Source organism: Thamnophis sirtalis, unplaced genomic scaffold, assembly GCF_051295495.1.
Source record: "Thamnophis sirtalis isolate CommonGarterSnake01/CBP01778 unplaced genomic scaffold, rThaSir2_p1.2 scaffold_1, whole genome shotgun sequence".
NCBI lineage: Eukaryota > Metazoa > Chordata > Lepidosauria > Squamata > Natricidae > Thamnophis > Thamnophis sirtalis.
In genome coordinates, this window is record NW_028261381.1 from 102,022,646 (window position 1) to 102,037,679 (window position 15,034).

At 38.0% G+C, this 15,034-nt stretch overlaps 1 protein-coding gene across 3 annotated transcripts in view; it reads left to right on the forward strand.

Moving 5' to 3' along the window:
* The window catches only part of TTC17 (tetratricopeptide repeat domain 17), a 73,863-nt gene that overhangs the window by 541 nt on the left and 58,288 nt on the right, over positions 1–15,034 (forward strand). The gene's annotated exons all lie outside the window — the stretch shown is intronic.

Consider the following 15,034-nt stretch of genomic DNA (forward strand, 5'->3'; position numbering starts at 1 on the left):
AGCTTTTCTCTGAACAGTTTGTCTGGATCCACCAAGGCAAGGCGTCCGCCGTTTCCCCACACGGGCCAGTGTGAATTCACAAGGGAGGGGCGATGAAATCAACGCGCATCGTCTCTTGCGTGTGATTGTTCGAGAATAAGCTGCCCGTACGCGTGAAGGTTTTGTTTGGCCATTGAGAGACGGGTGGCTCTTATTGGAACAGAGGGAGTGAAAACACAGAACTCCCCCCCCCTTTTTTTTTTTGGTAAATGCAAAAAGCTAGAATATTAATTTTTCCGTATTAGAAAACTCTGGACCCTTAATAATTTGCTGCTTTTATGTGTGGCGTTGTCTACTTCTAATGATTTGATTTGCCCCAATTGTTTTCCCGTTATTCCATCTTGAGGCAATGCTTTCAAAAGGAAAAAATGGCTAAACCGAAGTATTTTTCTTTGGTACTCTCTCATATATACTTGGTACCCACAACTGCCATTTTATTGCTCTTTCAAGTCACCTAAGAACATGTTTGCAGAGTTTTTTCAGTCTTTCTTTGCTGAATTAGACTGGCTAATTGTAAATGCAAGCCTTTAGTAATTGAAAGCTAACATTGAAAGGGGGAAAAAAACCATCTAGTAATACTAGATTGCAGTTGCATCTCTGGAAATTTTACTGCTTGGCTCTTATGCATTTTTATTATTTATTACTTTGCTTAACAGTTTTATTATTTGAAAGCCTTAATCAAAACATGAGTTTTACACAAAAAGGGAACTCTGATTCTCAGCTGTTCTCCATTTTAATGACAAATTGTCCATGAGAAAGGCTACACTCTCCACATAAAGTTTACATCTCTCATTTTCCTGCCTATATATGGCAATGAGAAGCTGTTGGTGGTGAATAAAGTTTCAAATGCTGCTTTCTGTTCTCATTGCAATGAACCAGATGCCTATGTAATCTAATACAAGCATGACATCTCTTTGCAAAAGCCATTCTAATTCATTGTTTTTTAAAAAAATCTTCTAGGTTCAAGAATAAATTCTGATACACTAATTAGATTGAACACTGTATTTTCTCAGATTTTTGACTATTTCATTCAGATGATTCAGTGGACAGCATTGTCAACTTTACCTTTAGCCCTTTCATTCCATTTGCTATTTAGTGCCAGTAAAATTCAGCAAAAGATGGAGATTCTTAACAGGGTTTCAAGAGTACAAAGTCCCATTTTGTCACATAGTGACAGAACAGTGCTCTTTGGTGTTTACTGTTATGAATGCAGCAAACCAGATTGCTTTGTCATTTTTAAAATAAATTCAATCAATAATAGTGCAGATAATAACCATCAAATGGCATTTGGTCCTTAACAAAAAATGATCTATAACATATATTCTTTATTCCCTAATGTCCTTGTATCTTTTTGTCATACTGCACATGTACTGTAGGGCTTTTTAAAAGAAATTGAGAACTGTAGGTCTTGTAATGAGTCAATCCTATGACCAATGTCTATGAAAATTTGTGAAATTATTTAATATAGGAAGCCTTGAAGAGAATTCTATATTTTCTTTTTCTCCCATGTTTCTATTTTCTCTCTCCACCATCTGTTTTTTGTCTTTGCTCAGATTCAATAATACAAAAGAACCAACAAAAAATGTTTCAGTTTGTATATTAGATATACATTAGCTGTTGAATTAATAGAGCTACAGCTGATGAGCTAATTCATATTTCATATTAGATAGCCCACACCTTAAGAAAAAATATATTTTTTAAAAATGTTGCCTTAATTAATCAGTTTGTCCTGGAAAGAACACAAGGGACACAGTATTTTAGTCCAGATCACTGAATATTATTTTAGACTTTTTTTTTACAATGAAACATACTGATCAATTATTATGGAGAAATCTGCCTCTTCTGAAATTTTTAAAATTACATTTCATTAAGCAATTACTAGATGATATATAAATGCTGATACACATGGATAACTCTATTTCCTTGATGCAGATAATTAGATATATAATATAAAACTAATGTCATTACAGCTTTTTCTCCATTCTTCACATGTTGAGTGTTTGCCAGCAGAAGGGACCATTATTGTCCAATGAAGAAGTGCTCATATCTAGGTTTTGCATTGTGGTGTGTATGAGCATTAATGGATTTGTGGACATTTGGGGGGTTTATCACCTGTTCCTATTCAGATGAATTTAATTTTAAATAAAATTTATAATTGTGCTGCAAAGGATTCCCCTTATTTATTTCCAGCAATACCCCTATAGGCATTAGAAGGCAGTAACATTGATGGGTGGTAGTATTTCATTGTTTTGTTTGTTTTGTTTGTAATGCATTTACATTCAATGTTGAACTCAACTCCTAGTGACTATATGTATATTTTCTTTTCAATCATATAATGCTATTAATCTCTTCAAGAAAATTGGAGCTATGAAGGGAACATTTCATGCAAAGATGGGCATGATAAAGGACCAAAATGGCAGGGATCTAACAGAAGCAGAAAGGATTAAGAAGAGGTGGCAAAATTACACAGGAGAACTATACAGGAACAAGCTTAATGTCCCTGATAACCACAATAGGGTGGTCTCTGACCTCTAGCCAGACATCCTGGAATGTCAAATGGGCCTTAGGAAGTCTGAGCAACAACAAAGCTAGTGGAGGTGAGAGTATTCCAGCTGAGCTACTCAAAATCTTGAAAGGCGGTACAGTAAAAGTGCTACACTCAATTTGCCTGCAAATTTGGAAAACTCAACAATGGCCACAGGATTGGAAAAGGTTAGTTTACATTCCAATTCCAAAGAAAGGCAATGCCAAAGAATGTTCAGACCACCGCATCATTGCACTCATTTCACATGCTTGCAAAGATATGCTCAAAATCCTGCAAGCTAGGCTCCAGTAGAATGTAGACCGAGAACTACCAGACGTACAGGCAAGATTTTGAAGAGGCAGAGAAACTAGAGGTCAAATTGTCAACATACCCTGGATCATGGAGAAAGCTAGGGAGTTCCAGAAAAACATCTGCTTCATTGATTATGCTAAAGCCTTTGATTGTATGGATCACAACAAATTGTGGCAAGTCCTTAAAGAGAGAGGAGTACCATACAATCTTATTTGTCTCTTGAAAAACCTATATGCGGATCAAGAAGCAATAGTGAGAACTAGATGTGGAGCCACTGATTGGTTCAAAATTGAGAAAGGAGTTTAACAAGGCTGTATACTGTCACCCTGCCTTATATGCAGAGCACATCATTAGAAAGGCAGGGCTAGATGAACCACAAGTTGGAATTAAGATTGCCAGGAGAAATATCAACAACCTCAGATATCAGATGATACCACTCTAATGGCAGAAAGTGAAGTGGAACTAAAGAGCCTCTTGATATGGGTGAAAGAGGAGAGGGCTTAACACTTAACATTAATAAAACTTAAGGTCATGTCATCCGCCCTCTCAATTCCTGGCAAATAAATGGGGAAGAAATGGAGGTAGTGATAGATTTTATTTTCCTGGGCTCCAAGATCACTGCAGATGGGGACTACAGCCAAGAAATTAAAAGACACTTGCCCCTAGGGAGGAAAGCTATGGCAAATCTAGACAGCATACTAAAATGCAGAGGCATCACCATTCCAACAAAAGTGTGTATAGTCAATGCTATGGTTTTTCCAGTTGCAATGTATGGCTGTGAAAGTTGGACCATAAGGAATGCTGAGTGCCAAAGAATTGAGGCCTTTGAACTATGGTGCTGGAGAAAACTCCTGCGAGTCCCTTGAACTGCAAGGTGATCAAACCGGTCTGTCCTGGAGAAGATCAACCCTGAGTGCTCTTTAAAAGCTCAGATCCTGAAGATGAAACTCAAATACTTTGACCATCTAATTGGAAGGAAGGACTCACTGAAGAAGAGCCTAATGCTGGGAAATGCTAGCCGCCCGGAGTCCTCTGGGATTGGGCGGCCTATAAATCTAATAAATTGAATTGAATTGAATTGAAATATTGAGGGCAAAAGAAAAAGGGGATGACAGAGAATGAGGTGGCTGGATGGAGTCACCGAAGCAGTCGGTGTGAGCTTAAATGGGCTCTGGGGGATGGTAGAGGACAGAAAGATCTGGAGGAACATTGTCCACAAGGTCATGATGGGTCAGACACAACTTAATGACTAACAACAACAAATGATATTATATTTTTATAGAATTTTTTTTTAATTCTTAATATTTTCTTATGATCTTCCACCCAAATAGTAACAGGTCATCCTGTTTAGTTTTATCAAAGCCAGGCAAGGTCATAGGGAACAGTTTTTCCCATTGTTGCATTTAGTTTGTAAATGAACAGACTTTTCCCTGGCAGCCATTTTCTTTCAGCAAATAGCTTATTGTATAAAATTATTAGAGATTTTTTATGTATCTGATCTAGGTGTTTTTCTTCTGTTGTTCCTTTTATGTTTTCTTTTTTTTTTTTAGACTTAACAAATCTTTGGTTGTTGCGGTTCCTTTTTGTTTTAAAAAAAATGTTTCCTTTACACTGCAACTTTTCTCAATATAATCTTTCTGTTGATTAATGGACTAATTTCCAAAATTCTCAGCAAATGCCATGATTGCTCATTAATTCTGAAACTCAAAAACTGTGATAGATGAAATCCATTATATTATACTTAATAGGTACATGTGTCAACTTGGAAAGTTTAGTTACTTTTAAAATTCATGGTTGAATATAGAAAGCGAGAAGTTTATATTCTGGTCACAACTTTCCTACTTGCTTATCAGTAACTCCAATCATTGTACTTATGTTTCCAAATTTGTTACCTTCCAGTAAAAAGAATTTTTGCTGACATTTTAAAACACATAGGATAAAAGTATTCAACCATTTTTTTAGAAAATGCAAATCTGCAACAAATTCTATTTTAACTTGAAAAATAATTTATTCAAACTGCAACCCATTAAAAAAGAGAGAGAAAGACACTTCAGTAGAATTGAGGTAAAAACTGGGGAGAATCCAATTTGGAAACTTATATGAAGATGAGAATATTCAAAAAGTTGTCTGTCAACCTGGATCTAGGCCAAAGATAATAAAAAGGGCCCAAAGTGGATACCCACATTGGGATGACTTTTCCTGACCGTCTGGACTGACATTATAATGCTGTTTAGCAATTTTAAATTGTAGCTCTTGAGAAATTTCAGTTCTTTTAAGAACCCTGGTAAGGAAAAACATAATCATCAGTCTCCTCCACAATAAGTATAGTGTTGGCAGACTCTGTTGGTCTCAGGGTAGGCCAGTCCATAGGGATGGAGTTTTGTTTGGTACTTGACCAGGAAGTATTAGGACCAGAGGCTTGGTGGAGTTGAGGAGAGTTCATCTGACTGTCAGTCTGCTTTAGCTTTTCCAAGAAGGACAGCTAATATAGTTTATTGCAAATTTCAAAGGAACATATCTACTAGTTTCTCTAAAACTAATTGGAGATGATATGAGATATGGGAAATGCATTCCTACTTTTACTTGTCTATGAATATGGGATTGGTCAAATAGACCAGGTGAGTAGATGTTAGTTTTCTGGTATTTGAAGACCTGAATTAGGCAATTCAAAAATATGATTGGATGATACATATTTTTCTAAGATTAGTTTTATCCTGCGTTCACTTTGTATGAATAGCTCAAGGTGACAACATTAGCGATGCTTCGTCCTGTTATATTCCCACAAGAACAAGCCAGTGAGGTGACCCAGTCTTAGGCTTCCATGCCTAAGGTGGGAAAAGAGCTGACCGATTCCTGGTTTCATAACAACATGCTGAAAGTAGGATGATACTGTCAGGAAAGCAAATAATAATAATAATAATAACAACAACAACAACCCATTCAAATATGGTGAATACAAAAAAAATGAAATTTGTGTCAGCTGAACCGTGGTTCCACCACAAAATCGCAGATGACAAAATCACGCTCGACAAAAGCGCGCATTTGACGTCATCACAGCGCGACGAAAACATCGCGCTGTGATCGAAAAATGTAAAAATAAAGCTAAAACCTTCCCCTAACCCCCCCAAACCTACCCCTAAACCTAACCCTAACCCTTAACCTAACCCTAAACCTAACCGTTAACGTAACGCTAAACCTAACGCTAACCCTTAACCTAACGCTAAACCTAACGCTAACGCTCTAACCCTAACCTAACCCTTAACCTAACCCTAACCCTTAACCTAACCCTTACCTTTATGTGAATCGGCTTGGTTTAATTTTAATTTTATTTCAATTTTTAATTTTTTTCGTCACGCTGTGATGACGTCACATGTGCGATTTCGTCGAGCGCGATTTTGTCCTCCGCGCTTTTGACGGGTCACGCTGAACCGTCACCCGGATTAACAAGGGTTCCATTGGATGCTATGCCTCCTGGGCATTCTGCGCAAAATGAGTTACAGGGCTCAGCTCCCTCTGCTAGGCAACCAGGGCATGGAACTGACAAGCTACTGGAAGAAAAAGCGAAAAATCTGGACTAGGGAAACCAAAGCAGGCAAGGTCATAGAAGATGATGGAATAGAACTTGAGAATGAAGAAATGTTAAAGGCAGTAAAACCAGAAGAAGGCTACAAGTACTTGGAGATTTTAGAGGCCTCTGACTTAATGCATAATAAAGTCAAGGAATTAACTTCAGCCAAGTACATTTGAAGAATTCCCAAGATATTAAAGTTCAAATTGAATGGAGGAAACATCATAAAAGCCATAAATACCTGGGCTATACCTGTGATTCGATACTCTGCAGGAATAGTTGACTGGACCCAGATGGAGTTGGACAATTTGGACAGAAAAACAAGGAAGCTTATGACAATGAATCATGCTTTGCACCCTAAAAGTGATGTTGACAGATTATATCTACCAAGAGCAGAGGGTGATCGAGGACTCCTACAAGTAAAACAGACTGTGGAAGAAGAAAAACACAGCTTGAATGATTACATCCAGAAAAGTGAAGAACCAATGATTAAGGAAGTAAATAAAGGAGGCCTTTTAAAGACAACTAAGTCAAAAGCTGAATATAAGAAAGAAGTAATTGAGAAGCGAGCTGAAAATTGGAAAAACAAAGCTATGCATAGCCAAAACTTGAAAAGAATTGAAGGCAAAGCTGACCAAAAGCTAACTTGGAACTGGTTAAGATCAGGAGCACTGAAAAAAGAAACAGGAGGCTTTATTTTGCAGCTCAAGAACAAACCTTAGCCACAAACTACATGAAGGCAAAAATTCAACATGTTACCACCAACAACAAATGTCACCTCTGTAATGAGAAAGATGAGACAGTCGACCACTTGATCACTAGATGCAGCAAAATTTCACCAACTGACTACCTACAACACCATGTGTTGCTAAGACCATTCACTGGAAATTGTGCCAAAAGTTTGGATTTGAGTACAGCAAAAATCACTGGGACCATCAGGTTGAGAAGGTTTTAGAGAATGAGAAAGTCAAGATCTTGTGGGACTTCAGAATCCAGACTGACAGGCACTTGGCCCACAACACACCTGACATAACAATAGTTGAAAAGAAAAAAGTATGGTTCATTGACATTGCAATACCTGGAGATGCACAAATTGAAGATAAACAGCAAGAAAAAATCACAAAGTACCAGGACTTGCAAATTGAAGTTGAGTGACTGTGGAAAAAGAAATCGTGTGTTGTCTCAATTGTAATTGGAGCCCTTGGAGCAATACCCAAAGGGATACCTCGCTATTTGGAAATTTTAAATTTATCAGACTTGAACATTCTGATTCTACAAAAAACCACCCTACTTGGAACAGCTTATATCCTCCGACGTTACCTTAACAGTTCCTAGGTCCTTGGTTAGGACTCGAGCTGTTGAGCTACCAACTGGCCCCAAAGGCTGTGAATCTCACCAAAGATTAAACAAGCAATAATAATAATGCATTTTTGAATGTTCAGTTGGCTGAGTTTCATGTTTAATGAATAAATTATATAATATAATAATAATATTCGACTCTGACTTTGCAATAACAAAGTCGAAACTTTCACATTTAATATGTGAATGCACAAAATCGCACAAACTGAGTACAAAACTAGACACGACTGAATTGCTAAATTAATTCACTGGTTATTATGTAAAAAAATATGATTTACCTGTATCCAGAAAGTCATGGGAGCATAAAGTGGAAAAAGTTATCAAAAATGAGAAGGTGAAGATCTTGTGGGACTTTCGAATACAAACGGATTGTCATTTGGAGCACAGCACGCCAGATATCATGGTTGTAGAGGGCCAAAGTATACAGTTTATTCATATCGCTGTTCCTGGAGATGCCAGAGTTGAAGAAAAAGAACTAGAAAAAATAATGAAATATCGCGACCTGGCCATCAAAACTACACGGCTATGGATGAAGCATGTAACAGTGATACCCATTGTCATCAGGGCACTTGGCACCATGTCCAAGAATTTTACAAGATACATCAACAAATTGCAGCTTCCTGCAATAACACCAGCGGAACTGCAAAAAACTGTGCTACTCAAAACATCTTATATTTTAAGAAAGTACTTGGTTGATTCCTAGAATGCTGGCAGCAAACCGTATCAACCATTAGCACCAGTCACTGGTATTTGTAATGCATTTTTGAATGTTCAGTTGGCTGAATTTCATGTTTAATGAATAAAGTATATAATAATATTTAAATTGAACTATAGTTTGAATGACATGTTGGGAAAGCAACACTTGACTGGATTAATATATGTTTTAGAATATTGATAAAGTTAAGATAAGGATTACCCTTAAAATGTATCCTTAGAGATATGCTAGGCATTCCGCAATTTATAGTTTTAATTAAGATTAGATATTTTCTGAAAACCTGTTAAAATTTCTTTAAACATAAAATTAGCAAAAATACCTAAATTGTGTCTTAGTACTTAGATTTATATTTATGTCTTTTGATGGTCTTTTCCAGAATCAGGACGAGGGAAATTACCTGTTAATAATTCAAATTTATACTGATGTCCAGGGTTTTTCTTTAACATGTATACAACATAGTTTTAAAAGGGGGCTACTTTACAATAGTTATCACACTATAATAATCTTAATCCTATAAACAGTTTTATTTAGGGAAGAAAAGATTTTGTGCTCCATTTGGTATGGTGCAGTTCAATTTAAGTCATAATGTTTTAATATTCAGTTAGAAATATGGCTGAATTGGCCTTGCTGTGGTATTTTGAATACACAAGTAATATGTATTAAATTATACACACCTTGACTTAGATTTTTCTTCCAATTAAGCACAGAATAGACCAGAAGCTTAATATTATATAGGAATAGCTACAGAACTTGCAATAAGAAAATGAACAACCTTTAAAGCTGTGCAACTACTTGTTTCTTCATCATCATGCAAAAAGGGGTCTATAAACTTCATTCAAAGTTTAATTGAAATGGTTGAAGATCCAACAAGAATATCAAATTTATTTTTTATTACATCATGTACGCATGCATCTTTACTCAGAACATGTTAAGATTTAGGCCTTCTGACTATAATCATGAGTTTTTGGCAGTTCACTCACAAGGTGGATTTTATAGATTGAGTACAGTCATTTTTTAAATGTTGCTTAGGAACACAATGAGTTATGTCTGTTGTGTTTAAATATAAAGTGGAGATGATTGGATTTCTACTATGCAGGGATAGGGAAATGAATCTAGTTTCATGTAGTTTGTGTAAATTATAACGCAATTATAATATTTCAATTTTAGTGGGAAATTAGTTGAATTCCCCCATCCTACCTTGCTTTGAAAGTTACCTAAGAACAAGCTACTGATGTCACTGCTATGGTTTTGGTTGCTAATGATTCTGTTTTCTGGATTCTAAATATCTTAAAAGTAATATTGCGGGGACTTCCAGTGACGTCATTGGCTATGGCGGCAGGCTTGGAGATTGCTTTGAAGCCTAGCCGACAAACCAGGGGTCTAGTGGCATAAAGAGCGGCCGTTTGCTGGTCTCGGAGGGACTCAGCGAAGACGGGGGTGCTTCTCTGCAGGCGGGGGGAGGTGCGATCTCCTCGGCAAAGCAGAGGCTTAGCCCTGATCCCAGACGTCTGAAGAGGGATGCACAGCAGCCCCAAAGCCATGACACAGCACTTTTGTTTGGCGTAGGATTTTTGGCGTGAATCTGGATGCACTAAATTTTCTTGAAGAGTAAGTTGGATTTACTATTTGGTTACTGCATCTCTGGCAGTTTTTTTTTTTCCTCTTTGATGGGACTTTTAGTGGCAGTAGTAAGCAGAGCGATTTCGACAAACAGGAGCAAATAAATTAACAATTGAAGAAGGATCATAAAGAGTTGCCAAAGGCGGCCCAGGTGGTGGAAACAGAGGAGGGAGAGTGAAGTTCTACCCTGAGGCACAGCTGATAGATATATGTGGATTTGCCCTGCCTGCTCCCAAGATTTTTGGAGTACTTTTGTGCTGCTATACGAGACTTAAGACTCCATTTGAGACAGTCAATATTATATCCACTGTGCGCATTGTTTTCTCTTTTTTTGGAGCTGGAGTTGGACACTTGAAAGGGGAATATTTCAAGCTGAACTTCCCTTTCTTTGTGTTCTCTTCTCTTTGAGGTTTGATTCCTTTTTTTGTGTGTGTTGGTGTATTTGCCCCCCCCCTCCTCCTTTCTTTCTTTTTTCCGATATGAGCCTCCTCTTGTATTTTTTCTAGATCTCTGTATGGGACTATATTCATATATATTTTCCCTTATAGATAGCAGCAAAATAAGTTGGAACATTGCTTAAACTGGTAGCAGACAGCTTATGAAACAGTGGGATAAGATTCTTAACCTAATTGATATGAGCTGGGCAAAGGGGAGGGAAACCTCGGCACTACCTGCTCTGTCGTCCCCCTCTACAACCCCTCCAACACTACACAGAACTTCAGACAATATGGCTGAGGTAGAGAAGGCACCCACATTGCAAAATATACAGACAACTTTGCTATCGATACAAAATAATATGGCTAGGAATCAAGAGGTCACCGAAAAATCCCTGGCCAACATTAAAAATGAAATGGGAGACATGAGGAGAGAAATGAAACAGCTGTATTCACAGCAAAAGGAGATCTGGGCAAAAATGGAGAAACAGGAGGGTCAAATTCAAGATTTAGGAGTAAAAATGAAGGAAAGTGAAGAGAACATGGGAGATGAGGCAGCTTCATATCAATAGAAGGTTGGAAGATGAGATTGCTATATTGGAATTAGAAAGGTCAGCCTTCTTTCTCAGATTTCAAAATATTCCAGAGGAAAGAGGGGAGGAACTAAAGGAAATTATGGTTGAGATGATTGCAGGGATCACCCAGAAAGATAAGCTGTTGATACAGAGTGATATTGATGATGTGTATAGGGTCTATGCTTCCTATACTAGGAGACAGAAACTGCCACGTGAAGTGCACGTGAGGTTTAGTAAACGATCTCTGAGAGAAGAAATTTACCAGAAGGCACGTGACCAGAACACCATATACGCGGGGGAGATGGTGACAGTACTAAAACAGATACCAAGAAGAGTGAGAGAAAGGAGGCAGAAATATCAGGACCTAACAACACAACTGAGGAAACGTCAGGTGATGTATAGGTGGCTTTTCCCAGAAGGGTTGTCCTTCCTCTGGCAAGGCCAGAGGTTTCGGATTGAATCATTGCAAGATGCACAAGACTTTATGGAAAGTCAGTTGAAGAGGGGAACTCAGAGTAACGATGGAGAATTGGATAACAAGAGCCGAGGAGAGGAGCGAAAGAATAGTGTCCCGGGAGACGAGAAAGGGGGAAATGATAATCAAAACAGAGATGAGAGACCGCAGATGAGGCAGACAACAAAATCCAAAGCCTTACACAAATAAACATGGCGGATGAACTCCGCTTAATTTCTTTAAACATAAATGGTTTGAATTCACTAAGAAAGAGAAATGAAATATTGAATGCTTGACGGAAAAAGAATTGTGATCTGACATGCCTGCAAGAAGTACTTATAGTGAATCACCAGCAAAATGTGTTGTATTACCCCCGGCTGGGTATAATGCATACAAGTTTAGCAGATGAAAAGAAAAGGGGCATTGTGCTGTATGTTAAAGAGCATATCGATTCTAAATTGGTGTATACTGATGGGGAGGGGAGACTTTTAATGGTTGAATTGAAATTTGGTCGATATAAAATTTTGCTGGTGGTCATATATGCACTGAACGACGAAGTACCTTTTTTAGAAAGTTGCATCAAAAAATTGCAGAGTTAGGTTATGATCATATATGTGTGGTGTGTGATTATAACGCTGTGGCAGATAGGACAATGGACTATAACCCAGGAAACATCCAAAAGGGGGGGGGGGATTAAGAGGGGAGGAGAGCTCTCCCCAAAACTTTTGAAGATATGAGGGAGGAATATGAATTAAAGAATGTATGGCGTGGACTCCACCCACAGAAACAACAATTTACTTTCTATTCACATAGACATCAATCTTGTTCTAGGATCGACATGGCTTGGTTGTCACCAGAAATCGGGGATTTGATTAAGGAAGCAGCAATCGAGGTTAATACCTGGGCTGATCATAATCCACTCTTATTGGTGTGGAAAGGACTAAGACGGGAGGAAGAGAAGGTGGATGATGAATACAGAGATAGTGAAAGAACAAGAATTTCAACAGATGTTTAAAAGGGAAATGGGGGGGGTTTGAAGAAAATAGGAATGGAGTAACCCCACAAATACTTTGGGATACAGCCAAGGTTTATATGAGAGGCCTAGATATTAAATATACAATAGGCACACAGAGGAAAAAATTAGAAGAGAGGGCAAAATGGGTAGCCAAATTGGAGGTGGTAGAAAAAGCCTTGCAACCGGACCCACTAGATGATAAGAAAAAAGAAGAAATGGCTAGAATTAAGCACGGGATATCTATTCTAGACCAGGAGGATGTTGCTCGGAAACTTAGGGGGATTAAGCAAAACTTTTTTGAGCATGCTAACAAACCGGGTCGTTGGCTCTCTTATAGACTTCGGAAAGAAAGAGAGAGCAGACGTATAGCTCAACTGCAGAATAGTAAAGGGGAATTAGTAGAAACCAAGGGGGAGAAACAGGAAATTATTCAAGGTTTTTTTCAGCAACTATATAGTAGAGAAGAAACTTCTGAGGAACAAATTAAGGAATTTTTAGATAATGCAAATCTACCCAATATCTCAAATGAAGTGAAAGGGGTACTAAACCAAAAGATAACAATAGATGAATTAGAAAAGGCAGTCAAAAAAATGGAAAACAACAAAACTCCTGGCATGGATGGTTTGCCAGTTGAAATCTATAAAACTTTTTGGGAAATCTTAGGACAAGAGATGATAGTAATATTTAATGCTGTCTTGACGGATTCTATCGCACCGAAATCGTGGGCTGAGGCCTATATAACCCTTTTGCCTAAAGCTGGAGCTGACCGTACCCAAATTAAAAACTATAGGCCCATTTCACTTTTGAATGTGGATTATAAAATCTTTGCAGCTATACTGGCGGATAGACTTAAATTCTTCCTTAGTAAATTTATACACCCTGATCAGAACGGCTTCCTGCCATCAAGGCATTTGAAAGATAATGTTAGAATTATTTTGGATGCCTTAGAATATTATGAAGCCTGGCCGGATAAACAAATGGCCTTTATGTTTCTCGACGTACAAAAGGCTTTTGATCGACGTCCTGGGCGGGACTTGCTGATGGAAGCAGCTTAACAGTTGCTCCCGAGTCCCTGGTCACGTTATCTGTTTAGATGATTGTCTATCAGACATCTGACAGGTACCTTATCCTTCAGGCAAGAAGGGAAGGAGAGAGGTCCAGCTGGGCAAAGTGCCCTTTTGATCTTTGCAGCTTTTATCTCTGCAAAGAGAGGGGGCGAGCCAAAGGCAGAACCGTCTCTGTGCCGGAATCTCCAGCTGCTTTTTGCAGCACGAAGTAAGAATCCTCCCACTTAGAATAACATTTGATCTATTTGATTTTAATACAAGCAGAGCTCGTATGCAAGAACTTCATTTGTTTCTTTAAATCCTAGCTTCATTTTTACAAGATCTTCCTTCATTAATTTGGCTATTTAAAAAAGCTTTTAAAATGGCAACAATGAATTCTCCGTAACAATGTTTACCTTCTTAATCTTCTTGTAAAGAACAGCTATAAAACTTCAAAGGAAGGGAGTGACTCACTTTGCCTCATAGCCTGCCAGCAGATTTTTACTAATTAGTTTCACTTTTACAAGACTCTCTTTTATCAATCTTGCTAATATATATTTCTAATACAGAGACGGTTAAAATGGCGGTGAATATGCTGAGCTGTTTCGTTACAATGCTTTTTTTCTGAAACCTTTTGCAAAGTCCTATGGAGTTAATAAAGGGGTGATTTAATACCTCTTTCCATAGCTGCATAGCAGGCCAGTGGAGTTTGATTAATTGCTTGAAGATAAAACTTGGAATGGCCTCAAAACTAAATCCTAATCTGAAACCCCCTCCAGCCGCCAGAAGCACATCGCCAATACCTGGTACAAAGTCGCAGCCTCCACCCTCTATGCCCCCTACTGGAGACTTTCTAACGAAATAATTCTTCTTGGAAACTTTTAACAGCTTGACTATCAAAGTTGAAGATAAACTTAAAGATTTTAAAGAGGAGATAAAAGAGGAGATAAAAGAACTTAAGCAGGACTTGTATGATAAAATTGATGCCAGGGTTGCTAAAATTAAAGATGATATGCTGGGGCTTGTAACTGTGCTGACAGAACATGTTTCTGGAATTGAAGATAGTCTAGAGGATCTTAACGAGGCTAATACCAACTTGACATCGAAAACAGAGGTGGTGGAACAAAAAGTTGAAAATGCTGAAAAAGAAATTATTATGATACAGTACAGACAAATGGAGCTGGCATTAAGAGTAAGGGGGCTGCGTGAGGATAAACAGGAGAACCTGAAACAGATTCTTTCAGAAGCTTTTGATTGTCTGCTGGGAAGACCGGGGTCTAAGTTTGACTGGCAAATCGATAAAGCTTATCGCGTTAACTATTGGGTGGCAAAGCAGAAGCAGCTTCCTCGAGATATAGTTATATATTTCACTA